The 26580-nt window shown below is 52.8% G+C and overlaps 1 long non-coding RNA gene across 1 annotated transcript; it reads right to left on the bottom strand.

The window, feature by feature from the left end:
• Positions 1–2: 2 nt before the first annotated feature.
• Positions 3–26203, bottom strand: LOC136057041 (uncharacterized). Its single transcript, XR_010622992.1, has 4 exons — positions 26139–26203; positions 13035–13206; positions 12577–12672; positions 3–82 (listed from the first exon to the last, which is right to left on the bottom strand). It is a non-coding gene; the product is annotated as an uncharacterized LOC136057041 (long non-coding RNA).
• Positions 26204–26580: the final 377 nt, after the last annotated feature.

The following is a 26580-nucleotide window of genomic DNA, read 5'->3' as shown; positions in this document are numbered from 1 at the left end:
CACGCGGGGTGTGCAGGCACAACAGCGCAGGCAGGGGATCCACTGCTCCTCACAGCAGCCTCATCCTAAGGGTCCAGGCAACCTGGGTGAAGAAAGGGAACTGATGAGAAAATTATCACAATTCCCAGCCAGTCAGCATGCACAGGCCTCCTTGTGATGGACACAGGGCTTCCTGCTTTCCATCCTGCTTGCTTTAATTTGCTTTTGGATTAAACCCTAAGAGCTAACGCTACCATTAAGACAGTGAGAGCTTCCCAGCTCTTTTCCTGATGTACAGCATCTCTAGAGCAATCAGACCCCCCTGCTTTCTGTGCACATAGCCCTTTCCACACACACACAGCCGTGCTGCTCCTGGAGCACCCGCTGGCCCCAGGCTATGGCAGACACAGCTGGCGGCAGAGGGGTCTTTGGAGGCAAGCTGCAGTCAGGCTGGGGCATCAGCACATTTAAATGCTGATTACTCAGTGTGAAGGCCTCCATAAACCTTTGATACTCAACATACAACAGATGCTTCTGATCCTCTGACCCATAGCCTGGTTTGATAAACCAGGCTCACACTTGGTTCCAGCCTTTGGGATTAGCCAGTGTTCATACCTGACTTTGGGGCCAGCACTACATGCACTCTAAGAGATGCATGTGAGGCTCCAGAGAGCACTTGGAACTGGGCTACCTTGGATCCAGGTGCTCAGGCACCTTTAACCAACCCTTTATTTCCCAGGTTGAGAGCAGCAGCTCTGAATTCCTAGAGCAAACCCTGCCCACCTCACAACCACAAAGAGCCAACTGTCTCAGCCCCCAGCACAGCCCCCCCACAGCTGGAATACACCTGGCTGCCCTTGCACAGTGCTCTGACTGCAGAGCGTGTGAGCAGGACTGGGAGCTGCCCTGGGTAATGCTACCATGGGGCAGGTTCTGCATCCACCCAGCTAACAAAGCTAGAATGCACTGCAGGCACTCTGAGGCTGATGCAGAACTTGTGCTAATCTGGATACCAAGTCCTCGGGCTGAGGATGCTGTAGAGTTCCTCATCCCTGGAGCTGTTTGCCTGTCAAGATGAAACCTCCTCCATTCCCAAACCCACAAGCACCCTGAAGCCCCACCACCCATTGCTGCAGCATGGCGTGCCCGGAGGCCACATGGCTGCACGGCCAAGCCTACTGCAAAAGGGAGAAGGCAGAGGGGTTGTGCAAAGGCTGGCACATCCTTACCCTGCAACAAGCCTTCCCCACTGCGGGCAGAGGGCTGACACCTCTGTGCCACCACGAGGAAGCACCCAGGGGCAGTGGGATTGCAAGTCAAACACAGTAATTCAGGTGCAGCATTTGTCAGACAGATATCTGATCTGACCACTGCCAGTCTCACAAAGTCTTTAAGTGAATGGCAGCATAAACAGCACAGGCAGAAAACACTACTGGAAATCAGCTGGGAGAGGGTTGGTGTGAGATGCTGGGGCCAGAGGAGAGCCTATTCCCCACCTCATCTGGACAGGAGCGCACCACACCAAATAACAGGGAATCCAAAACCAGGCTCTTCCCAGGGTCAATACCATGGTCTTTACTCAGAGTGAAGCACCTGAGCTGCCTTCTCCAGAGTTTATCACCACCAGAAATGAAGCAGCTGGGCAGGTAAAGGCAAGTCCCACTTTCTATAGGCTCCAGACCCATCCAGCATCTTGCCTTGTCAGGGGATGAGAATCTGACACACATCAATTGACACAGGAATGTGGATGAATTTTGGACATGGTGAATTTGGATGAGCCTGGAATCACCTCAACAAGAAGAGAACTAACTCAGCAGGCATCCAGAGAACTTCTAACACACTCTGCACATCTCATTCCGAATGAGTTCTGGAGACAGAACAAGGCTCTGCAGGAGGTCCTGGTGACACCACTGACTGCCACAGTGGGAAACCATTCACTCTGCACAGGGCTATAAGAACGCAGAAAGAGGCCTTCAGCTTCCACAGTGCCTGCACCGATAGCACCTCGTGCGTGAGCTTCTTCCCCTGCAGCCCCACTGCTGGAAGGTCCTGCTGCACGGAGAACTAGAGAGCAGCTGTGCTGTGAGTGTGGGCAGGACGAGAGGCTGCAGCTGGGGGAGGAAGGCAGCAGCTGAGAAACGCGGCTGCTGTGGAGCTGAGATGATATCAGCACAGAAACACGGCTGCTGCTCACAGCTGGGCCTCTACACCTGCGTGGGATGGACATGCAGCCAGCGGGATGGATGTGCAGCCAGCAGCAGCCACGCTGCAGAGGTGGGCACCGTGTCCCTTCAGCAGCGATGCCCACAGCTCGTCACAGCTGTGGGAACCACGCACGGCCACAGTGCGGCTCTGTGTTCTTCAGCCAACTCTATGATCCGCCCCAGGGCGTTCCTGCTGGATGGATAGGAGTGCCTGGGCAGAATGGAGCCGGCTCCTGATATCTGTGGCAAGCAGGAGAGGAGGATGAAGTCATCACCCACTGCAGAAAGAATCACTGGAGCAGGCAACAAGCACTGCCGGTGCCCCTCAGCCAAGCAACTCAAGCGCTGGCTGTGCAGACCTTGTCTGACACTTGCAGGTCACACCAATTCCACATTTCAGTTAGGAAATCCAGGGAACAGTCTCAGCACCCAGAAGCAGAGCACAGTGGAGGTACAGGAAGAACTCGGTAGCCGTTATCAAAAGGAAAACCAGGTGGAGCAAGAACAACGTTACACCACCAAGACGTCTCTTTAACACAGCTCCCCAACATACAACAACAGAAGTTGAAGTGGTGCCAGGCTCCTGCACTGAGCTTGGACCAAGGACAGAGCAGCTCCCCAGAGCCAGAGCAGGGCCCCCACCATATTCACTTTGAGACAGAGCCCCACCTGAGCTCAGCACAGAGCTGCAAGCCTAGATGCAAGCACAGGTGCACAGAACAAACGTGGGAGGGTGGAAAAAGCATGGGCACCTGCATGATGACCCCCAGAAGTTCGAGAGCTACAGCCAAACTATTTCACATGCTGTGACAGAGGCAAAACACGGACTCACTTGTTTGAGACTGCTCAATCATAGGTAGAAGGATCACCTTCCTTGGACTGCAAATAGCACAGAGCTAGAGAGCATGAGAAAGGCCAGCAGCCTGCTGTACAGCCAGGGGCTGGGACAGGTTGCTCAGACAGATAGGCTGTGGATGCCCCATCTGTGGATGCACTCAAGGCCAGGCTGGATGGGATGTTGGGCAGCCAGAGCTGGTGGTTGGCATCCCTCCCCACTTCAGTGAGTTGCAACTCCAACCTAAGCCATCCCACGATTCTATTTCATGCAAGCACAGACCAGAGCCAAAAATCAAACAGAATTGTGCAGTGCTGCTCTCTGCTCTGTGGACATCATCAGGCCACAGGGCTTTCAGGGCGGCCCGGACCACCCCAGCTTCTCCACATAGCACCAATCCCTCCTCCAGCAGGATCTGCTCTGTCCCATTTGGCAGAACCACCACAAAGGTTCAGGTTAGTCCTGAATTTCAGGATGTTTTGCTCTGTCTGATCTCATGAAAGCACCAAATTTCTCTTTATCCTCCTGCTTCTGTGAGAACTCTTTTGGACTCAACTTTGAACCTTCAAAACTTTGGATTAAACATCAAAGTTGGGAACAACATCTGCTTCAGTCTTGGCACTCGGCACACGTGCCAATGTTGATGCCTGATCACCAGTGCCAAACCCCCATCTTGGAGCACGCAGCTGGGCCTGCTGGGTGATGCTGATATGATGCTGACTTGTTAAGGCAACGCTGGAGCTGACTCCTCCACACAACCACAAGGCCCATTGATGTGCTAAGGACAAGCACTGCTTCATATGCAGAAGGGCAGAACAGAGCGGACAGAAGATGAAGACAGGGCTGAAAGCAAGACTCAGACAATGAAGCTCCTGCCAGCAGTGGGACCTGGCTGCCTGCCCACCACAGGACCAGGAGGAGCACGGCCCCAGCAGGAGTGCAGCTACCCTAGGAATCGCTTCTGCATGGCCAACTGCATCCCAGCTCCAGCAAGGACCTGCTGAAGTGTGCCCCAGCCCAGCTACACCTAATGCAATTGCTCAAGTACAGTCACATCAGTGGGCTGTGGTAATTACTCACTGCCAGCATGTTAATGCCACTGAATCTTGCATACTAAAAGCCTGGGTAGCTGTGCTTCTCATGCCCTGTGCTCTAGATAAGAAGGAATTAAGGAGAGCAAGAACGAATCCCACTTACCTGAGCTGCTTATTTACCAGTGTCCGCATAAAGGCAGCACTGAACAAACGGTCTCTCCCTAAGGAAGCAAACTCAGAGCAGGCTGCAAGGGGCTGGTGCAACTTCCCAAAGCAGATCTATTGTATGTGCACAGCTCTTGTGCATGTTCCCACAGGAGAATCTCTGGGCAAGTCCCGTCGGCAGCTGCGTGTCGAGGCAGCAAGCAGGAGGAATGATGCAACACAGCAGGACAGCTGGGTGCGGGCAGGGGCACAGTGCTGCGTGGCCCGGTGCTGGCTGCTGCACTGTGCGTGGCTGTAGGAGCTGAGGGGGCTGGGCAGGAGGGGGTTTTCTCCCACCCTCTACCCTTCCAGCTGCCTGTGTGCACAGCAGGCGACCCAGGTGCTCACCAGCTCCAGCGACTGCACGCCCGGGTGAGTTACAGGAGGGACGTGCAGGAGGACAGTTGCCCAGGGACATTTGTCACACAGCTGGCATGAGGGAAAGGGCAAAGCTGGGGATGAATGTTCTCCCTCTGCAAGGCCATGCCCCCACCGAGGACACCCTGAGCAGTCACACGTGGGGAGGACGTGCACCAGGACAGGATGACTCTCTGAAAGACAAGCTCAACCCTGCAGTTTGGTTTAATGCTGAAGTGCCAGCTGTCCTGCACGCCTGTAACTACAGGCCAAATGTGGAGCAGCAGGCTCCACACATCTCCAGCACAGCTGTTGTCAGCAACAGGAAACCCTGACACTGAGCAACAACCTAGGGGAAAAAACAACAAAACTCAGCTGTGCTGAGGTATGTGCTGGGCAGGGAGATGAGCAGCACTTCTGCCCCTAGGAACTGCAGACTGTCACTTGCTGCCTCAGTTCACGCGTGCCACCAGCCGCTCCACCACGCTTGCAGGGGAAGTGGTCACAGCAACTGACACCTCAAAGTGGTTTTTATTTTGCTAGAATAAGCACCAAGATATTTAACCTACCCACAGCTCAGGAGAAGCTTTCCTGCTACCCTTCATTACCTTCTCTTTGCAAGCTAGAGCTCTGTGCCACCAACATGACTCTGCTAGAAGACCAGGTGGATGCCTCCCAGCTGTTAGATCCTGCTTGCAGGTCCCTTAAAACCCATGCTCAGTGTGTGCCTCTGTGATGCCCTGGAGCTCCATGCCACCCATCAGGAGCATCCATGCCACTCATCACTGTGTCAGACCCACACAAGTGACCACAGCAGTGATTTTGGCTGGGTAGGACCTCTCTCTTTGAGGAGAGCTTCAGCAACCAAAATCAATCCCTTCCTCACACTTTGCTATTCCCAAACAGACAACCCAGATCGTATCTTCAAGTGTGCTCAGTTAAAAGGAAACTCAGATATTATCGGCCCGAATATTTAGGATGCCTCAGAGATCATTTTTTCCCTGTAATTAGGAACACTGCAGCCAGAAGTGCCATGGTCCTGGCAGCACACAGGCAAATTAGGGTAAATCCACAGAGGGAACTCCGAATAACAGCTGAAGACTGCTTCATGGTGCTGCCCCCACATTGGGCACCACCCACAGCCTCCAAAGAAGGACCAGAAGGGATTATCTAGATACAGGACAGACCCTGCATGAGAAACAACTGCACTGGCTGAGGAGAAGCGGGCAGAACACAGCAGGTGCAGAGGCACCAGGGGCCAGGAGCAGGGGCTGCTGATGGATGCACCAGGAGCAAGGCATGCACCAAGCTCAGCCCCATGAGGAACAAGGCTGCGGATGTAAATGTTAAACCCCAAGAAGGAGGGAGGGACAGGTCAGTTTTATGGAAGGAAGTTACCAAGGCGTTGCTTCTGGCTCGAGAAGCACTTTGTGATGGATCCCAGGGCAGCACTCTGGGCGGGTATGACTTGCATTCCTCCTCGGGTGTCTTCTCCTGGCTGTAATTGGAAAGGGCATATAAGCTAAATATACAGCTGCAGCGGGGCAGAGAAAAGGTCTGCTTGTTCTTAAGGGCATTCAGTTTAACCTGGCTTTGACTTCACTTGATTTGCCACTGCACAGCCAGCCCCTCAGTAACACAGTTCCTGATTTGACCCGAATCTGAGCTAGAGTGTCAACATCCCCAAACTTACAGAGGTTTAACAGAACCTAAGCTAAAGCTAGCACTGAAAGTCACAGGAAACTAAGCAATTAAACAAGATAGCTTCAACTTCTTTGGTTTTAAGAGCTTTTTACTACCAAAGCTATAGAAATGCATATTTTGAAGACAAACATGACAGGCATGTATGCATGCACGCATATGAATGTTTCATCAGATTCCAAGATTCTGTGAAGAAACATAACTCAGGGCACTGAGATAAAATAGGTATTTTTCCTCCTGATTTCTCTTTCGTAAAGACAGCATTCCATAGCTTGGAGCAAATTCAGCAAGATAATGTTGAGATGAAGATGGCACCACTACCGAAGGGTGTTCCAGCAGGAGCCGTCCCACAGGCTCAGCGTGACAGTCCCCATGGTGTGTCCTGTCCCCACTGTCTGTCACTCACCATCCACCAGCTGAGTCCAATTCACACCAGCTATTGACCTTTGATATAAGTCACTGCAATGAGGAACGCAGATGTCTGTCCACACACTGCCCAGCAAACCAATGCCCTGCCAGCGACAGGTTGGAGTCCTTCCCTCCATCTCATCCTTCCCCAGCCCCCAGCAGCACTTGCAATCTCAGCTGAAATCCAGAGAAATCCTTTTTCCCTAGGCCACACCGCTGTACTATGCAGAAGATGTTCGCTTTGGATGCAGCTCTGGATGAGTGCTGAAACAAACAAGACTAACCAGATTTGCAACTCTTGCCTGAACTCTTAAAGGCTGAACAACCCCCCTTATAAGGCTCCAGAGAGCCCACACAGAAGAGAAGCAACAAATATCCTAATCAGACAGGATGCTTCCACTGTACATTTTGTCCTATTAAGTATTAAGGATCCCACACAGAAAGGAGATGGACCCCGAGGGACACATTCTCATGTCCAGCAAGGCAGGAAATCTCGCTGCAGTTTCTCCCAGCTCAGCCTCCCGACCACACCGTGCGCTGGAAATCGCACAGAGGAGCAGAGGTCAGCCTGGAAGCGCCCATTTAGCCAAGGAAACTCGCCCATCATCCCAGCCACCTGTTTTTTTGTTGGATAAAAATAAAAGGCACAAATCCTCTGCTGTCAAATTAGCAAGTGGAAACCGTCAGTGAGGTGGGGGAGAGCCCGATGGCAGGGCAGACCCATAAGCCTTCCTTCAGAAACCATGCTTTCAACAATTTCCCATCAGCTGAGCTCAGGGTACCAGGCAGGACTGGAGGGATGGCCTCGATGCCTTCCCCCTGTGCCAGGAGCCTGACTGCTGCTCCCAATGGGATGCGAAGCTTAAGAGCTGACTGGAGACAAGGGAGCGAGGCAAGCCAGTTTCCAGCACTCTACTCACATAGACAACATGGTTTATGTCCTTAGTGGCTGCGTAGCTAAGGGCTAACACATTCTGCTTGGAAGCATCCGGCTGTTCTGTCAGCTCCTGCACCCCACCCTGCCGCCCCAAGCCAAAGCATGAAGATGCAGCTCGATGGAGCTGCTCTGCCCTGACTTATCACTCAGCAAGTGGAACGGCTGCAGCTCTTCCTCCAAACACATTTACCACTGAGTGATCTGTGCAGAGCAGTCAGGGCCTTGGCCCCGGACTTGCAACTTTCAATGTTTCTCAGGAAAACCATTGTGAACGCTTTCTGGCAGCATGCTCCAGCTCTAACCATCAAGCATATAATGGGAAAGCTGCGAAATGAAGCAGAGCTGAGACCAAGAAAAGTTCCTGAAACAGGAATTAAAGATCCTAAAGATCCTCGGGAGTCACTGAACTCCATCAGACTGACGGGCTCTCTGCACAGTGCACATACAGATATTCTCCTTTTGTCAGAGAGCACAGGGTGAAGGCTTTGCCTGGCTAACAGTCCCTGCTCCTCATCACAACCCCCAGCTGTCCAAGAGCCATGGAGAAGCAGGGACCTGGCTCAGGGGGTGTCCAGCTGCTTGAGCAAGGTGCTCCTTCCTCGCACCCAGGCAGACTAAAGGTGGAGTGAAACACTGGAGTAAGAAGACGGGACAGATCCTGTGCTGATGTCTCTCCCAGGGTGTTACACACCTGCTCAGACTGCAGGAATCCCAGGAATTGGGGCAAAGTCATTAAAGTACTGGTGTTTGCCCCAGGAAAACAGAGTTGAATGCCATTCTGCAGGAACAAGGAAAATTACACCAGCACTCAGCTGGGTTCTGTACCAGCTCATGCCTGTCCCCGCCAAGCACCATCTCTCCTGGCTCACCCCCAAAGCATTGCCCCCGTGGCCCTGCTCTCAGCTCTGCAGAAGGGCTGCCCCTCCCAGGCACAGGCACCCAGAAGTGCCCCTGGGAAAGGAAGGCAACCCTCATTACACAGCCTCAAGCACTCAGAGTGCCTAACACCCCACACCTTCCCTTCTAAATGTCACTCCCCAAGTCAACTTGGGTGTGATTTCTGCACAGCCCCCACCTGCTCTTCCTTATGAAAACAATGCCCAGACCCCAGCAATCAGCTGGAGAGGGCATCCTGCTCCAGCAGACCCTCCTTGCTGCTTACGGCTATTGCTAATGACTACACAGATCTGAACAACTTTCCAGAAAAACTCGATGGCTCACTGCTATCACACGGCATAGGCAAAGATAAAGGGTGTGGAGAACAGAAGGGCTGCACGAAGAGGTGCTCAAGCACCACAGGAAAATGCAGGCTCGGTGTTGCAGTGAGGCCGTTAAGCTCTGAAGGTGTGTGCAGCTCGCCTTGGTTTTATAATGCTGCAGCAGATGCAAGGAAACAATTAAACTGCTTATCACAGTATGGCCCATTCAGCTTCCAGAGCAGAGAGCAATTCCACTCCCCAGGTGGCAAATGCAGCAATTAGGTACCCAATTACCTGCACCAAAGCTTCTATTTGCTTATGTTATCTTACTTCAGTGGTTATATGGCTCTTCTTGGCTGGCTGTCACTTAAGTGCTGCAGGTTTGGAGAAGAGCTGTACAGTCCCAGGAGACCTAGCAGCCCTGCAGGACTGTGCTGTGCCGCAGCTGTGGTTGTTATACTGCTCGTACTACGGCGTGACCAAGGTACAGAGCCTGTCCACAGCTTTGCATCTTTACCTGGAGGGGGTAGACTTTGTTACCAGAACAACCAAAAAATGCACTGGTTACAAGGCAGCCAGGATTAGCTTCCAGCTTCCCAACAGCCTACCTGCTAAGAGGAATTCAGCACTGGTGCTTGAGCTCTCTCTGGGTTTAGTAACAAGCTCTAAGGAAAAACACTCAGCTCAAATTTTAGAAACAAAGAAAAAACCTGGCTTAGCAGCTGCAGTCCCCAGGCACTCCCTGCTTAACAGGCACCTGTACAGCAGAGCAGAAAACTGCCATAAGAGCACGCAGACTGAGAAGCGTGCTGTAAAGATCAAGAAAGGTGCAGTTTGGGGATGTAATTCTGAGTTCAACTCAAAAGCCTCTACAACCTTACTGCAACAAAATGCACATAAAACCACATCAATGAACTGAAACACCTTGCACACACACAGACACAAGCAAAGTGGTTATAAGAGACAGCAGTGGGGCAGCAGAAGCCAGGCTGCCCCTCGTCGCCTCGTGACAACTGCAAGATAAGCTGCTGTGAGTGCAGGCTGAGCCCCACAGCACCCGCTCCTAACCCCCCCAGCAAAGCAAGATGCTGCTGTGGGTAGTGCAAACAGTACTTCATGCACTGAGTTTGCAAAGAATGAATTAAAAATGAGAATACCTGAGCTTTGGCTCTCTGTGAGCTGGCCACAGCATGCAGTGTGCTCCTCGTTCTGCACCTTCTCTGGACTTCTCTCTCTGCGGGACAGAGGAGCTCCTCACCCAGCCATGGCAGTACACAAGGCAAAGGTGAGGGGACAGGACTGGCCTCCACTAATGCTCCCAGGCATCCCCACCCTGCCCAGGCCCAGCCCACCCACCCTTTGTGGATAGCATCTCTGAGCAGCAGGTGAGGATCTGCAAAGCCATTCTGGTGCCTGCCAGGTGATAAGATCAGGGCATTTCTGCCTGGAGCACAGCCCTTGGACACTGTGACAAGAGCAGGGAGCTCAGTGCACAGCAGTTAACCTTTGTTGTTCTCTTAAATACTCACAACTTAAGGTGCTTCTGACTTTAACTCCTGAAAATGTTTTTGCTGAACACTGAGAAAAAAACGCATAGCAGAACCACAGCACGGGAAACTCCAGTACCAGCTCAGGAGTGGACCAGGACTCCAGCAGCAGACACACAACCTCTCCAGCAAGGCTTTGGTCACATGTACCTACTGCAGTTCAAACAAGGACTAACTTGAGCAAGTCCTGTGATGGGGAGCTAAGAAAATGAGTTTTTGCTGCTGGAAAAAAGTTACAGTTCCAAAAAGTCTTTGCTCTGTGCCCCAGCACTGATCACCCCCTTTATCCTCACTGCCTTTCTTACTTGGGAAAAGTCTTCTTCTCTTACGCTCCTTTTTCATAAAAACAAGCAATGATCCAAAGAAAAGCTGATGAGAAGATTTGGGGCAGATATGCCTTGAACTGTTAATCACATCAGCTGTGTAAATCAGCAACATCCCTGCAAACCCCACAGAACTGCTGCTGCCTCTTGGGGACACCGAAATGCCTGGGACCCGAGCTGGCTGCCCTGAAGCCTTACAGCCAGCAGCTGCACAGGCAGCCTGAGCCCAGCAAAGCACCCTGGGGATCGATCACAACGGGGAGGTCTAAGCACAGCCCCACCAGCCTGAGTTTTATTCTGGGTTTTCCAGGAATCACCATGCAGAAGCAGCAAAGTGGGCCCGAAGTGCTCAGATAACATATCCCAGTATGAGCACATCAGCCAGAATGAAAGCTTAGAGCCTGGGAAAAGCACCCATAATGTCATTTGTGACAGCAGCTTTGCTCTGCTCATAACATATGCTGCCGGCGCACAGGGGAATGGTTCTCAGAGATCACCAGTGGCTTTTCACCACTCAGCCCGTTATTTCACATCAATCAGGTACTCTACCACTACGAGATGTCTCCCCACCAAGTGCCAGGCGCTCAGAAATCAGCAGCAGTGAGTGCAAGGAGCAAGCCCAAGCAGTATTTTTGTAGCACTGCAGGTCCTCTGCCATGCATTTCTGCACCTCACAGCTGCATAGTCCCACACCACTCAGTACAGGTGACCTCAGAGAACCACTATCTCCAAGCAGGAGTTTGTCCACGGAAATAACTCCAGACTCCTCAGAGGGATGAAGTCATGGTTTAAAATGCAACAGTGCAGCAAATTCAATTAACTCACTGAGGCCACAAGCTTCTTTGGCAATGTGGCAGCAAGATCCCTCGCTGCCCGTTCCTGAGGTGCAGCACGTTAGTTACTAGGAACACTGCTGAGACCCAGCAACGTGCTCCAAAGGCTCTGCCCCCATCCCTGGAGCAGAGGTCCCACTCTCAGAGCAGTACAGAGCACACTGCTCCCAGCAGAGCCCAAGAGCTGCCCCACTCTAAACCCCCAGTGCTGCCCCAGTGGAGGCCGGAGGGGCTCAGAGAGGTTTGCACAAACCCAGCCAGAGGCAAACAGAGGCTCTGCTGAGGAATGAGCCCCTCTGTCAGTCTGTCGTGATTGATATGTACATCTGCCAGTCCCCACCTGCTGTTCGCATTCCTGGCATTTCTTTCTGCAGCGTTTTCTCCCTGAGAAGGGACCAGCTGCTTATCAACTGCTGCAGAGATAGAAAGGAAGAGAAACAGGCTACAACAAAATGAAGAGATTTCAAGCCCTGAGCATACCAAAGAGTCTTCTTGTATCAGGTGGGAAAACCTGCCGAAGGGGAGTACCAAAGAACCCCCGCACCGTGTGAGAGCTGCATGGAGCTCGGCGCTCCCTTTCAATCCTCCTACATCCTACTGCTACTCAAACCCCAGCAGCCAACCGAAGCAGGGGCTGCAGGGGCCTCTCCAACCCTCCAGCCACTCACCCCAAAGTCGTTGTCTGCTCTGGTCAGCCACAGTCTGGGAGAAAGGGGCAAGGAGTGTGAAGAAGGCCGGCCTGTGAGCAGGGTGCCCAGCAGCGAGGGCTGATGAGCAGGGACAGGTGGTGGGGATGGGGGGGCAGCCAGGGCACAAATCCCCAGCACGCCCCGAGCCAAGAAACTGCCTTCCAAGTATTCGTGGGATGGATTCCTGCGCCTCCCAGTTCTGGTTCTCAGCCCTGGGTATGAGCTGGAAGTTTTTCTTTCCTTCATCTTAGCTTTAATGTGGCAAGGAGGCTGAGAAGAAGAAATGGTAAAAGGATCCAAAGCAGGGAGGGAGAACGTGAGCCTACCTGCCTGCAGACAAGGTGAAAGCAGCTCTGAGCAGCAGGACAGACCGAGTACCGTAGGGCTCTCCTGAGAGCTCGGTGTCTTTAAGATCCCGACCCCTGTCAAATGGGATCAGAACGAGCTATCAGGATCAGAATTATTAGAGCACGCACTCCTGCTGAGAGCAGAGCAGCCCGGCTGCAGCGGGGAGCCAAGCTGGAGCTGTGTGGCAGGGTGTGCTGTGGCACCCCACCTGCTTTGCACTGAAAGCAGCACAAACAACTGCAAGCCTACCAGGCTTTGCTTATTTCTGTCTTTGGGGAAGGAGGGAGAAAGCAGCAGGAAACAAATGCAGCTTCCCCCGTGCCTGGAAGGGGAAAAAAAAGCCAAACTGCTTCTTTTGTTTTGGACTGCTGGTTATTGCCACCTACACACTCCTTAAGCCAGGCTTAAGCAAACCAGAGAGAATACAATACAAAACCTGATATATCACAGATGCGGCTTCAAGGGCCACCTCAGCAGGCAGGACACCTCCAAAGCACACACTGGGCTGCTCCTCTGCCCCAAAGCTCCCCACAGCCAGCTCTGTGTGGGTCAGGTGGGAGCAGATGCTGGTTCACAACAGGCACAGCTGTCCTCTGGCTTTATGGCTCCTGCAGGAAATTCAAACAGGAACTTTCTATAAATTAACTGTCCATAAAATGAGCTTGTTTTCTCAGTGCACCCGAAGGTCAGGAAAGGTCTGCTCAGCCTCACGTTCCCAGGGCACCAAACAAGCTCTGCACTGCAGCTTGTCCTCCCAGAGCACCCGTTCAGTGCAGCACTAAGTTGGTGGAAGTGTACACAGGCAATGAGCAGCCACACTTCATCCACAGCAAAGTAGCCATTGGTTTTTGCCCTAAAATCCCTGGTGCAATCCAGATGTCTAAGTATCCTTCATCCCAGAAAGTGAAATACACGCCGGCCTCAGACAGACAGCCCCTCCATTTGTCAGTCTCTGCATTTCTGTTTGCTCTGTGGGAGCGACAAACACCGAATTCGGCTCCTCCAGGTCTGGGAGCTGCTGTCGATAAGGTGGTTATGGCAACCCCACCCCCCACACCTTCCTGCCTTTCCCTGTTGATAAAAACACACCTGACACGTTCCCACTTCTGGAGGAAACAAGTAAAGAGAAAGGCTGAAGTCAGCACAGCAAACCTGGGAAGTAGAGCTGCAAATACGTCATAGCACAGGATGCCCAGGGAGGAGTGGGGCAACACACAGGGGGAAAGCCTTCTAATAGCATTAAGGACATCTTTGGAAAAGCTGAAAATAGAAGTTGGGAAAGTTGCTCTGTCCAGCAGTACAGCTCTTCCAGGGATATTTTAAGCTACGAGTATTTTTTCTGCAACCAAGTATTTTAAGTCACTTTGCTTCAAACTTATTTTACTGGGGAACTGCGATGCAATGCCTCACTTTTTAGACCTGCAGCCTGTCAGCCAAATTCGCTCCTGATTTGTTTTAGAACCGTGCTGTGTTACCTCCTGGGCTCATTGCTGTGGTTTTTGCTTTTTGATATTTTTTTCCCTTTTCTCCAGGAGCTTGTCTACAAACACATTTGTGTCAGAATTTTAGGGCAGTACCAATACATCTGGCCTCAGCTCTACGAATCAACACGGCTTTGTTCACAAGACAAGTGGTCTTATTTCCTAAACTAGGTTTTTTTTGCAAAGTTAACTCTCTAGAACAAGGTACTGCTCTCAGGGACGAGGCCCTAGAACACATAACCAGCTGTAATTTCTGGGTGCTGTGCTCATGCTCCAGCATGAGCACAAGTACTGCCCTGCAATGTGCCAAACCCATCTGATGTCTGCTCTCCTCGGACGACTTGGCCAAGCTGTGCACAGAGGGAAAATGCATTACCCCACAGCCCAGCCTGCCAGGGATACAGGCTCTCGTGCACCAGGGATGCTGACAAAACACAGCTTAACCTCCAGAGCACGAACTTTGCAGATGCATTACAGTACACAAATATTAATATTTGCAAATAAATGCAGGCCTGCTTAATCCAAAACACACAGAGCAGATGGGTCTGTGGCCAAGTAAGCGTTTTCTTTGGAGACCAGACCAGGCTCTTGGAGCCCAGTTGCTTTACCTGTTTGACACATGAATCTGACTTTCAAAACCAGAAATCAGCCATGCCAGAAGGCCAGCTTTCCCTGCAAGAACTCCTGCCCTCCCCTGGCTGTCACCAAAAAGGGGGAAAACACCCCTAGGTTACTGAATTCACCTCCAGGAGACTTCCGTGGAGACAGAGAAGGCATACCACATGGTTAATGTGTTAAATACATCTCACCAACTCTTGGAAGCTGTGCTTCGGAGACGAAAGACGCACCAGCTCATTTCAGCAGGAATATTAGTGCTAGCTGACTCTCTGTATCCCCTCCCATCAGTACAGCTTGGGTCACAAACGCTCCAGGTCAGCTGTGAGCAGGAGCTTTGTCAGACCATTGCTGGGAACCTGCAGGAGCCAGGAGAGCCAGCCGTGCAGCTGCTGCTGGAATGCAAACGCAGTGTGGAAAATGGCAATTTGCTGCACTGGGATGAAGATCCACACGTAAACTGCCTGTGGTTAATGGGATACAGGTAGAAGAATGAAGGCTGATGTGGGATGACTTGCCTGAAGGACATAAGGCATACTGCACGCCATCAGTGTGAGCCAAGTAATTGTAAGGGACCTGCACCACCACCAGCACTGGGAAAACCCAGGCAGCAGCAGGATAAGGTGCGGCTGGGATTGCCCCAGTCACAACAGAAGCACCAGGTTTGGACACGGATATAGCTGAGCTAGAACCAGAAAGCAAGGAAATAAGTCACTGTTATTTGGGAGTCTGAAAAGAGCAAGGGGAGCAGCAGAAGGTCGGGTGCTGCACTCACACTCCCATCAGTGGGGGGAGGATTCGGTGCAGGAAGGCAGGCAGTGAGGGATGAGCACCCTGACACTGAGTCCCATGGGAGGGCAGGGTGACATGGCAGTTCTGAAGAACAGTTTCTAAGATCTCAGATTAATAATTACCAGCTTTCTAGTTGTAAGTTTGCACAACAGTACCACTGTAAATTAGTATCAGTGGTATTTAATAGCAAGGGAGCTAAATAATCAATACCTTGACTAGTTCTTCATACTGTTGCCTCAGGTTAGCAATGCAACCTGCAGGGGCTGGAGCAAACCCAAAGCCACACAGCAGATCCCAGCCAGGAGATCAGGGCTGACGACTTCCAGGGGCTGTGGGACAGTAGGAGGGTCAGCCCACGTGGGCAGGGGCCCTGGGGCCACTCATCCTACATGTTCATCCAGCCTCCAACATAAGGAGGCCTTGACCCGCCCCTGCAAATTGTACATGTCACCGCAGTGTGAGCATGCCATGCTTTTAATAGCTCCTAGCAATAAGCTGGGATAAAGGGCTTAAAAGTCTGCAACACAATGCGTGAAGCACACCACAACTCGGCCAGCCCCAGGTGAGCACCAGCAGGAGAAGGCACAGCACAGGGCCTGGACTCCCTGCTCCTGGCCTCTGCTCCCAGACCTTCACATTCTGCGTGTTGCTGGTGACTTTTAAGCCCAGCTAAGCCACCCTCTCCTCTGCAGGATGGCACAGGAGCATGCTGCAGCATTCACAGACCCAATAACAGCACTGGGTGAGGTGCAGGCAGCCTGAAGGGCCTCCACACCTCACAGAAACAATGCATTTTCCTGCAATATCCAGAGTTTAAGTTTAGTTTTTAATCTGATAGCAACAGCAGAAGGAGATATTAAAAAACACCCCGGCCTGAGCGGCTCCGGAGTATAAAATAAACATGCCTAGCCCTGTTTGTGATGGAGTAAAAATAGGCTGTGCCTCATCCTTCATCCCCTGGACCTCTGCTCTGCACTCCAAAGCTTCACGGGTTAACTACCAAAATACCTGCACTGTAAATGTCAGCAGAAGCGTGGAAGGAATGTTTCACTTGGAGTTTTGCTCAGTTTTCTGCAGGAATTTGGAAAGCTGGCGAATGGACAACACCCACAAAGCCCATGGCACGCACGGGGTGAGCGGCCGCACTGATTCCCTTTAATAGAAGCTACCGCCCTTCTAAAAAAAACTCCATTGGAATTACATCTTGTGCTCTTTCTTGGCTGGATACTTTTTAAATGACACTTATTCCAAAGAGCATTAGCTACCAAATCCAGCGCTGCAGCCGCCAGCAGCTCTGGGAAGGCAGCGAGCACAGCGGGTCTGTGCTTCAGAGGGCTGAGAGGCAGCAGGCAGGTCTGCTCCACTGCAAAGAGCACTGCTCCCCACCAAGCTCTATTAAATTAGTGAATTTCAAGGCTAAACAGATCATCTGGCACCTGCATGCCCAGGCCTCGGTGCAGGACAGAAGGCAGCCACGATGCAGGAGGCTGTCGGGAAGCAGAGGAGCCCCCAGCCCAGCCAGATGTCCCCACACAATGGGATCCTGCTGCTGTGACAGCCACCTCCCTACAGGCAGACATCACCACAGCCACCACATGGCCATGTCCCACTCCACCACGATACAAATCCTGTTCCCGAAACGTGGGCTCACATCGTGGCAGCACTAATTACAAAGTAATTTGGGCCTCTGGACAACATGTGCAGCATGCCCCTAGAGTTCTTAGCGCAGCCACAGACATTTTAAGTGACAGGGACAAGAAAAACAGATTTGCTTGCTAAATACACATTTAATACAACTAGTCCTATGGAAATGCTCAAAGCTTACTTCAGATCACATTCCTGAACGTGGTCACATCGCACTCAGGGGCAGCATTTAGTGAGATCAGTTACACAGGTCCTTGAAGTTTCGCCTGGTTGATTAAAGCAAATCTTGCAGAAGGGCCATTGTGTGGTCAAAGGCACAACCACAGTCTCTCCCCAGCTATTTCTTCTAACTAGGAACCACTCTAGCAAACAATGGAAAAAACGTACCTTTCCCAGGCTTTATTTCCCTGGCTCCCCTCTCTTCTTGCTACATACAGGCTTCAGAAATGTTTTGGAGAACAAGGAGAGTGATCTGGCATGCTCCAGCTCTTGCCCCACCTGCCTACATGCTGTTGGTGCAGCCACACTCCAAGGTAAAAATCACAGCTCCTTACTTACATTAATATTGGGTTAGCTATTACGTAAATACTGCTTCTCCTAAAGGAGACTTCTCTTCTGTCCCCTGATCCTCATCTGTCATCACTTCCCATTCTTTTTGCTTGTTCTGACAGGACATGGCTCACAGGAAAGAAATACTTCTCATTTGGTGGACAGGGGTCCAACAGCCCCCTCCCTAAACAAGCACCAAATAGCTGTGGTGCATGAACACCCTGACCCCTTATGTATGGTCCAGGACTTCAGCTAATACTTCCAGAGGAATAACACCCCTGTGCACGTACTACAGCGGTGCCTTCACCCCTGACACATTGTGGTACAATGCATCATGCTTCCTTCCTACCCCAGTGCACTTTTCCTCCTATTCATTGAGCTGTGGAGATTTCAGGAGCTCACGCAAGCAGGGCCTGAGAGCAGCACAACACTGCAGGCAGCTCTGTCAGCAGCTGGGATCCTCACCCACTGTCACCAACTCAATGCCTGGTAGGAAAGGATTTGCTGGACCCACTCTTCCTGCCAGGAAGATGTGCTCAAAGACCCACACAAGGCAGCTTCACAGTCATCCTAAGCTGGTGTCCCCTCCAGAGGAAGCACTTCTACCCTTCTCCTCTTGCTACTGCCACACAGAGAGGCAGACCAGGGCACTGACACCTGGTAGAGGAGCTCAGCAAGAGGCCGGTTTCCACCTGGCATGGGTTCCTGCTGGATGCATGTAAGAGCACTTCTGCTCCCTGGCAGCAGCACGAGAAGGCAGGACTTTTCTGCCCACAGCAACGACTCACAGCATGCCAATTTTGGGCTCTGTAAAATCCTCTGCCACAAATTGTTCTGCCCACAGCTGCCAAGGAAAACCCAAACAACTCCAACAGATAAGGGAAAAATAAATTAAAACTGGTTTCAGCTGGACATCTCCCACTTGTTTCCCACTATTGTCCCAGCCAGCCCCTACTGCTCCAGCAGCAGCAGCTCCCACAGACAGCTGCATCCTGGCAGCAGTGAAGCAGTCCCCACTCCACGTGTCTCTGGCTGGGTCTATCCCACACCCACAGCCCTCTCCCAGCACTGCAGCAAGCGACCCAACACAGGTTGCTTTTCAGCCACCTTAAAAGACATCTAAAAATAAATTCAGTGCTTTTCTCGTATGACTTTTTGATGCAAGGGACTGCCCTGAAGCCTGCCAACAGCAAATGGAAGGCAGGTTGCTGCAAAGCCTCCTTCCTGCAGGAGCAGCTCGTGCATCACAACCAGTCTGAGCAGCAATGGTACCGCGCAGGACATGTTCCTGCTCCCAAAAGTCTGTAACTAGTCACTCCTAGAGGTAAAGAAAGAAGACAAGACTTGAGCTCTGCTCACACAGGTCATCCATCCCCACTGAGGAGAGATGGTAAACAGGTTTGCCTTCATGAGCACGCCAAAGTGAGCTCAGCTGGCTGTGATCACACAGCCCAGGCAAGAGGACACCAGGTCCTCAGTTATTCCCAGTCCTCGTGACCATCAATTTAGAGCAGATTTACATCATCAACCTTCTCAAACCAATGACTTTTGTAGCAGCCACCAAACCTCTTCCTGCACTCTCAGGCAGCTTTTGTGTTGTGTGAAACCAGGACCAACATGCTTATATCCAAACTTATATCCATGTTTGCCTCAGCTTTCAGTTGAATCACACACTGAGATGCTGAGATGGCAGCAGGTACTTACTCCTGGGTCAGCTCAGCCTGCAGAGCTGGGCTGTCTGCTCCTGCTCACACCACAGGTGACTCTTACTCTCTACGATCTGGTCACTTTGCTGCATGCCCAAGCAGCATTGAGCTCAGGTAACCTTCTCCAGTTGGCACAACCCAAGGCTGTCGGTCCAAACCTACTGTGCTAAGAGTCAGGCATGCAGGATAAAGTTGCCATTATCCTGAGCTTAAGAATCTCACCTGAAAACACTGGCACAAGGACTCAGCTACACCAGAATGAATTCCCATATACAAGCAGAAAACAGGATTTTAGTGCACCTGGTGTGACCAAGCCACACTGTACTGGTCTGAGAGTCATAGACAAGGAAGAGCTTCACATCTAACCTTGATTTTATCTCAGCTCCTGGAAAAATCCAATTCGAAATCTCGCAGTCTGCTTTGTTCTCAGCTTTTCTTTACCAAGCAGAGAAGAAGCCATACTGCATCAGTCAGTGGTTTTCAACCAATTCATCAACAGGCTATGAAGAAGCCACAAAAGCAGCAAGAAGGCTTACCTGGAGTCAGCAGGTGCAAAGCTGTGCACCTCCAGAGGAAGCTTTAGGATTCTGCACTTCAGGAGAGGACTAGAGGATGCCAGGCTGGAGTGCAGCAGGGTAAAGATGGCAGCAGCAGGACACAGCAGCAAGGCCTGCAAGAAGCAACTCCTTCCCATGATGGCAACACAGCACCTGCTCCCTCAGGATGCCCACAGACCAGGCATATCCACCTGCCAGAGCCAGCCTGCAGCTCCAAAGCCACCAAGAAGGAAGGTGAGAGTTAGGATTCCAGTTTCCAGCAATAAGGGGTGTGTAGGAGCCTAGTATTAGCACTAGCAGATTGGTTTGAGGGTCAGGAGGTATCTGCAGTACTGTTTCTCAGCAGCAGCAGCTCTCCCACCTCCTACCCAGGCTGTTAGGAGTCCTTCTCATGCCTAAACTGGCCGTGGTAATCAGGAGTCCTTCACTCAGTCACATCAAGCAGATCGGATCAGATATAACTTCTATCCTGGCTTATCACCAGTACCACACACAGCAACACCGATGCCTTCTCCAACAATTTAAGCCCAAAGATATGAGTTCACATCTTTTAGTAGTAACAACCAAATCGGTTCTTCATGTTTGCTTTGATTACCAAGTTTTGTTAAGGCTACAAAATGCTATTCCTATCCTTCACAGTGTCCTGCCCGCAGTACCAATACGACACATTGCTTCAGCATCCTCTGTACTTTTTTGAAAGGGATGGCATTCAGCAACTGTTACTCTCACAAGATCAGTTTCACCTCTTTGAAGTCGGAGCTCTGACATTCAGATAAAATTTTATTGAAAGATGTGATAAACGTTTCCTGAAAGAGCAACCAGCACAAGGCCGCCAACAGTGCCCAGTGTAAAAGTTCTGGCCTGGCCTAGGCAAGTCCAAAATCCTGTTTGCTACCCTACTCCTGAAGCTTTGCTCCACACACAATGGATAGATCTGCTGCGTGACCATACTCCAGAACACCCAGGACTGCTGATGCACCCCGTAGTTCAGGAGCTACTCTGCTCACATGCACCACAGGGCAAAACCTTTAAGTGAATTCAGCATGAGAGCTAACAAAACTAGTGACACAAGCTGAGTCTATTAAGTTCAGCTGTGGCCAGTAATACTGAAATCACACTTTTCAACACGTCACAAAGCATGCATGGCTGCACAGCATGCAAGAATCACCTCAGAATGGATGAAAAAGGAGAAAAGGAAGAAAATGAAGATTTTGGGAGCTGCTAAAAGAGAGGGAAGTGAATTTTAGGATTTTAAAAGTTTAATAGAGATTTTAGAATAACCACATTTTATTCTCTAACGTGGCTTCCGGTACTGTTATAGAAGCACCACTAGAAATAGTTTCCTTGGGGTGGGAAACCACCGTGCACGGTCCTGCATGAGGGAATCAGCTCCTACAGCACAGAGAACACAGCACTCAACAGGTGCCAGGAAAGCCTAAGGGATACAAATATGAAACCGTTGCAACCCAGATTATTCATATCTTTGTAGCCTTGGTGTCAAAACCATCAGGTCAGATTGGCAGTAGCCTCACAATCTATGCTTGCAGGTGACTGCAAGGTCACCTTGTTCTAAGAACCCCTGACCTGGGGAAAACCTAAATGCTCACCTTCAGAGGAAGCAGATCCAGGGGAAGGTGTTAGAGGAAAAATAAAGAAAGAGAGGGAGAGCTCCAAAGCATTCAGTGTCAGCACTCAGCAATATAGTTTTTCAGGCTTCTGGCTCACAATGCCTCCTCCTGTCACACCCCGAATCCATTCCCTCTGTGAGGCCTTCCTGTAGGACTCCCCAGAGTACAACACAGAGATAAAAGAAAAAGCACCTCAGCTGGAGGGCAATGGTAAAGCATAAGTTTATGGGTGATGCACAGAAGCCAGAAAGTACTCTGGAGATATTTCCCTTTTGGTTGCTGAAGTCTCTGATCCCTCCCCCCTGTACCTGAAAAGCCCCCAAAAAGCTGTGGACACGAGGAAATCCATCAGGATTACAGGAGCTCTGCAAGGAGGTGCATTTCCCAGAAGGTCTGAAAAAGTCCACCTGGGGCTGACCCTGCATAAGGAAAAGGGAAAAATGGTAGCAAGAAGCAAGCAGTGCCACCTTCACAAGGGACCCATGCTGCAGTCAGAGGCAGTGACAACAGTGTAAGGCTGTCACATCACCCCTCATCATTCACTGCTCAAGTGGGAAATCACTGGCTCTGACTGCCACCCAGCCCTTCTGTACTCCAGCACCACCGAAGCCAATCTCTAGCCCCTGGGTCTGATATCAAGTGACCAGTATCTGCTGCTGGAAGCTCCCATCAAACCCACAGAATGCTAATAGCCAGCCTGAAGGAACACACTTCACAGAAGATTAAGCTTCCTCAAGTCTAAATGTACAACGCAGTTTAAAAAAAAAAAAAAGAAACGAAACGTGCCTGAAAGCAGCAGTGGGAATTTATCGCCTGTGTTCAGCACCACAGTGACCCGTGGCTGTGCTGCAATGAGCTGAAACCCCTCCTGCAATCACGGCTGCAGCGAGGGCAGGCAGGAATGCCACCAGTCAGGTCCTCCCGGGGAGCACTGCAGAACCCAACGCTGCACAGAGGCTTTTAAAGCAATTTGTGGTAGAGCTCTGAGCCAGGATCTGAAATCTCTCTGAAGCCACCCCATCACCCTCCGTGAGCTGAGCTTGTCTCAGAAAGCACGTGAGATAACACAGCCAGTATCCTCAGCCAGGGTCACTGCAACGGCAAATGCCACAGCTGAGCCTTGTGGTGAGACCACAACACACGAAAAGAGGAAAAGAGGAAAACTCATCAGCGGAATCCTTCATTCAGACATCTGTTCACAGAGCAGATGAGGCCAGGAGCCTGTTTTGCTGAAGAAAACCCCAAAATGAAACTCAACACCGTCCCTTCCAGTGCTGGGACAGGATCTACTGCTGTCCCCAAGCCCTGCTCCTCGTGTGCAAGTATCTGCCAGGGAGAACACATGGGGATCCCATCAGGAATCACCACTCAGCCCTGCAGCCCTACTGCACACCTGCAGGCACAGCAAGGCCCCCCGGGAGGGACCTCAGCAAAGAGCTGTACTGGCAGAGGGCTCCCTGCCCGCCAGCCCAGTCTGGGTCCCCTCCTGACCAGCAGAGAAATGCTCACATGGAAAAAAAGACCATGAAAAGAACAATTGAATGCTAAGTGAGCTGGGTCAGTTCATCAATGCACTCGCTCAGCACCACAGCTGGCACGTGGGAGGAGGCAGGAGGGCACAGCTGAGAGCGGGGAAGAGAAGGGCCCTTTTGAGAGTGCCCTGTGCTAACTCACCGCTGCAGCACCAGCGCCCGCCGCCTCCCCTTCCAGGGTCTATACTTATCCTCTCCCTCATGCCACCATTTGGGTTACTAATTTGCAGAAAGTTAATCCAGGGTGAATAAAAAAGGAAAAAGAAAAAGGAAAAAAGGATCAGCTCAGCAAAAAGACTGGCCACCATGCGTAGGAAGGAGCTTGCTCAAGCTCACAACAAGTGTGTGACCAGCTCTACCCACAGGAGGCATTCAGCACGAGCCCTTTGTGCTAAAGCTGGGGGCCCACCAAGTTGGACATGTGTCAGAAGCAGCAGGCCCACACCCTGGCCCAGGATGCGGAGGAACCCCAGCACAGTGGGGATGCCAGGGCACTGCCCAGTGAAAGCCCGGCCTCTGGGAACCCGCAGTGCCACGCTGCATGACCTTGAGCAGGACACAGCACTGGGAGAACTGGCATGCATTCCTGGGGTGTGGGATCTCACCTGAGCTCGGCCAACACCTCAGGCACAGGCTGCCCTCCAGCCTGAAGCTTCAGCATCTATTCACCATCTGTCCCAGGACACAGGCAGCCTCACATCAGGAAACGCACAGCAACACCAAATAGTCCCGAGAACCTTTCCCCCGACATACTGAACTTCAACCCAGGCCAGAATCAAGTCAGTGAATAAATGCAGGAAGATACACAGATAGGAAAATGTGCCGGAGCAGGAAATATGCACACCTGCATGACTGTTGGTTAATGAATTAACTTCCCTTCCTACAGCACCTCCAGGCTTTGCCTAAACTTAATCTCACAGAACAAGCTTGAAAAGCACAGGTTCTTTGGATAGATTAAACATGGTCACAGTCCTCAGCAAATTGGGCTTAAAGTACAGAGCCCTCCAGACTGCAAAACATCCTAAGAACAAACATTTTCAGCATACCAAGGCCTCAGATATGCTGGGTCAACCCAATGGTGTTTACTTGTATTCTACCCAAAGTGCTGGCAAAGCACTCAGAGCTGGGGGAGCCGCAGCCTCCCCACCAGTTCAACAAGAGACCACGAGGAATCGGGCAGTCCACGAGCACCACAAGGAATGCCAGGGACATTTATTTACACAACTGCTGTTTGTATAAAAAAAGAATTTAGAGCTTGCACTTTCCTCATCCAACTCACTGGAATGAATTTCTCCAGCTATTCTTCAGCTGATGGGATGGAGAGGCAGCGAGACACCGCTCCTGCTGCTGTGCCACACCTCTGCTGCACGAGCAGCATGCTGCAGCTCACACCTGTGCCAGGGGAGCCTGGACACGGAAGTGCCACCAGTGTGACCCCACCACCCTCTCTCCTCCTGCAGCAGAGCTGAAGGGACCCTGGGTTTGGATGCAAAGTACTAGAGTGCCTCTCACCATGGCACTAACCAGGATGCAGCACTCCCTCCTATGTCCCCCCGCTGCCGGAGTGAAGTTCTACCACCAGAAAACGTGTAGGAATTCCTCCAGAGCAGCCGCCCGTGGCAGATAAGCTATGGTCAAGTCTGAGCCAGTTCTGGCCACGCATTTCACAGCTCAAGCTGGTGAGGATCTCAGTGTACCCACCCTCACACCCTGCAGCAGCCAGAGGAGCAGGGATCAGCCCTGCAGCACTCAGCCTGGCGTTAGCTGTGTCTGAAAGCAGAGAAGCACTTGGGTTAACAAATCTCTACAGACCTATGGGTGCACAGCAAGATGCAGAGCACACTCACCCATATGCCAGCTTGCAAAGGAGCGAGCACTTGTAAGTTAGCATGCTTTACAACCAAGTCTACCTCATTGGGAACTTGTGTCAGTTCCCCAAGAAGGGAGCACAAACAACACGGTGTGGGAGCAGCACGGCTCTGCCAACATGGTGGTATTCCCTGCACCCCGGCTTGCTCCTGAGCCTCTCCCATTGGCACACTACCCTATATTTAGGATAGGAGAGCGAAGCGACAAGCATTGGGAAGAATGAGTAAGTGGCTTAGGATGCCTGGAATGGTGGCAGAGCCTGCACGAAGAAAACGAGGCTGAATTAGGAACTGTTGGAGCGACGGCTCCAGGGGCAGAAGGGCACCTGCGAAGTTGAAGTTTTTAAGGGCCAGCAAACCTCGCACAAAGCGAGGTAAGGACGCTAGTGCACTCTCCCAGGCGAGGGGCGGCAGCAGTCCCTCACACAGCAGCGGGAGGCAGCCCCTGCCCGGGAGACGGGAGAAAAGCAAAAAGGTGAAGGCGCACTCCGCTCACACACCGCTGCTCCGCGCCCGCTTGAACCCCACCGGCGCCGGCGGTGCCAGCTCCCCAGCGCGGGGCCGCAGCCCCGAGGGCTCCACACACATCCCGCACAGCCGCTCCGGCCCCGGGCACAGCGCGCACCGCGATCCGCGGCCGAAACGCGCCCAACCCGTCCCGAACGTGCCCGAGCAGCGAGGCCGGGGGCGGCCCGCCCTGCGCACGCCGCCTGTTGCTCCGACGGCCCCACCGCCGCCGCGCCCGGCCAGGACACTGAGGCGGCCCCGCCGTACGGCCCCGAGTCCGGCCCGGCACGCCGCGAGCGCGGCCCGGAGCCCCGGCGGGACCCAGGGGCCGTCCCGCGGGTACCGCTCGGCCGCGAGAGCGGGGAGAGACGAAGCCGTCCCGGTGCGACGGGGCCGGTCGGCGGCGAGCCCGTTCCCGGCGCGGGCCGCCGGCTCAGGGAGGAGGAGAAGGAGAAGGAGGAGGCGGCAGGGCCGCCCCGCTGCCCGCACCCCGCCAGGCCTCGGCCCGCCCGCCCAAACCGCCGCCCAGGCCGCGCCGCTCCGCCGGGCCCGGCCCGCCGTTAGGCCAAGGGCAGCGCGGCCGGCAGGTGCCGCCGCCGCCGTCGGGCGGAGGCAAGGCGAGGCCCGGTCGCGCTTCCCCCCCCCACCGCGCCGGACTCACCGTGCTCGGCCGGGCCCGGAGGCCGCTCCCCGCCGGCTCTCGCCGCCAGCGGCCCCGACGCACCGAGCGGGCGGCGCGGCGCGAGCGCGACCCCGCGCGGGCACGTATCTGGGGGCGGGTCCCCGCGGCGCCTAGCAACCGGCGGCGCCTAGCAACCGGCGGCACGAGCGCGGCGCGGCCAATCGGCGCCCTCTGCCCGAGCTTCGCCCCGCCCCCTCCGCTCCGCCCCGCCCCACCTGGCCGCCCGCGGCCCCGCCCTTCTCGTAGCCCCGCCCCCCGCCGCGTCCGCTGCCCCTGGGCACCGCCCCAAGCCCCGCCTCGCACCTGGGCCGAGTCCCACCACCCTCCGCCAGGCCCCGCCCACGCCCGTCATTCCCCGCACATCTACTTTAGTTCCCGCCCCAGCCAACAGGCCCCGCTCACTCCCACAGACCACGCCCCA

Source organism: Cyrtonyx montezumae, unplaced genomic scaffold (assembly GCF_038088225.1).
Source record: "Cyrtonyx montezumae isolate F1298 unplaced genomic scaffold, pur_monq_1.0 scaffold_6, whole genome shotgun sequence".
In the NCBI taxonomy this organism is placed as follows: Eukaryota; Metazoa; Chordata; class Aves; order Galliformes; family Odontophoridae; genus Cyrtonyx; species Cyrtonyx montezumae.
The sequence above is the reverse complement of the archived record's forward strand: the minus strand, read 5'-3'. Positions and strand labels throughout refer to the sequence as shown.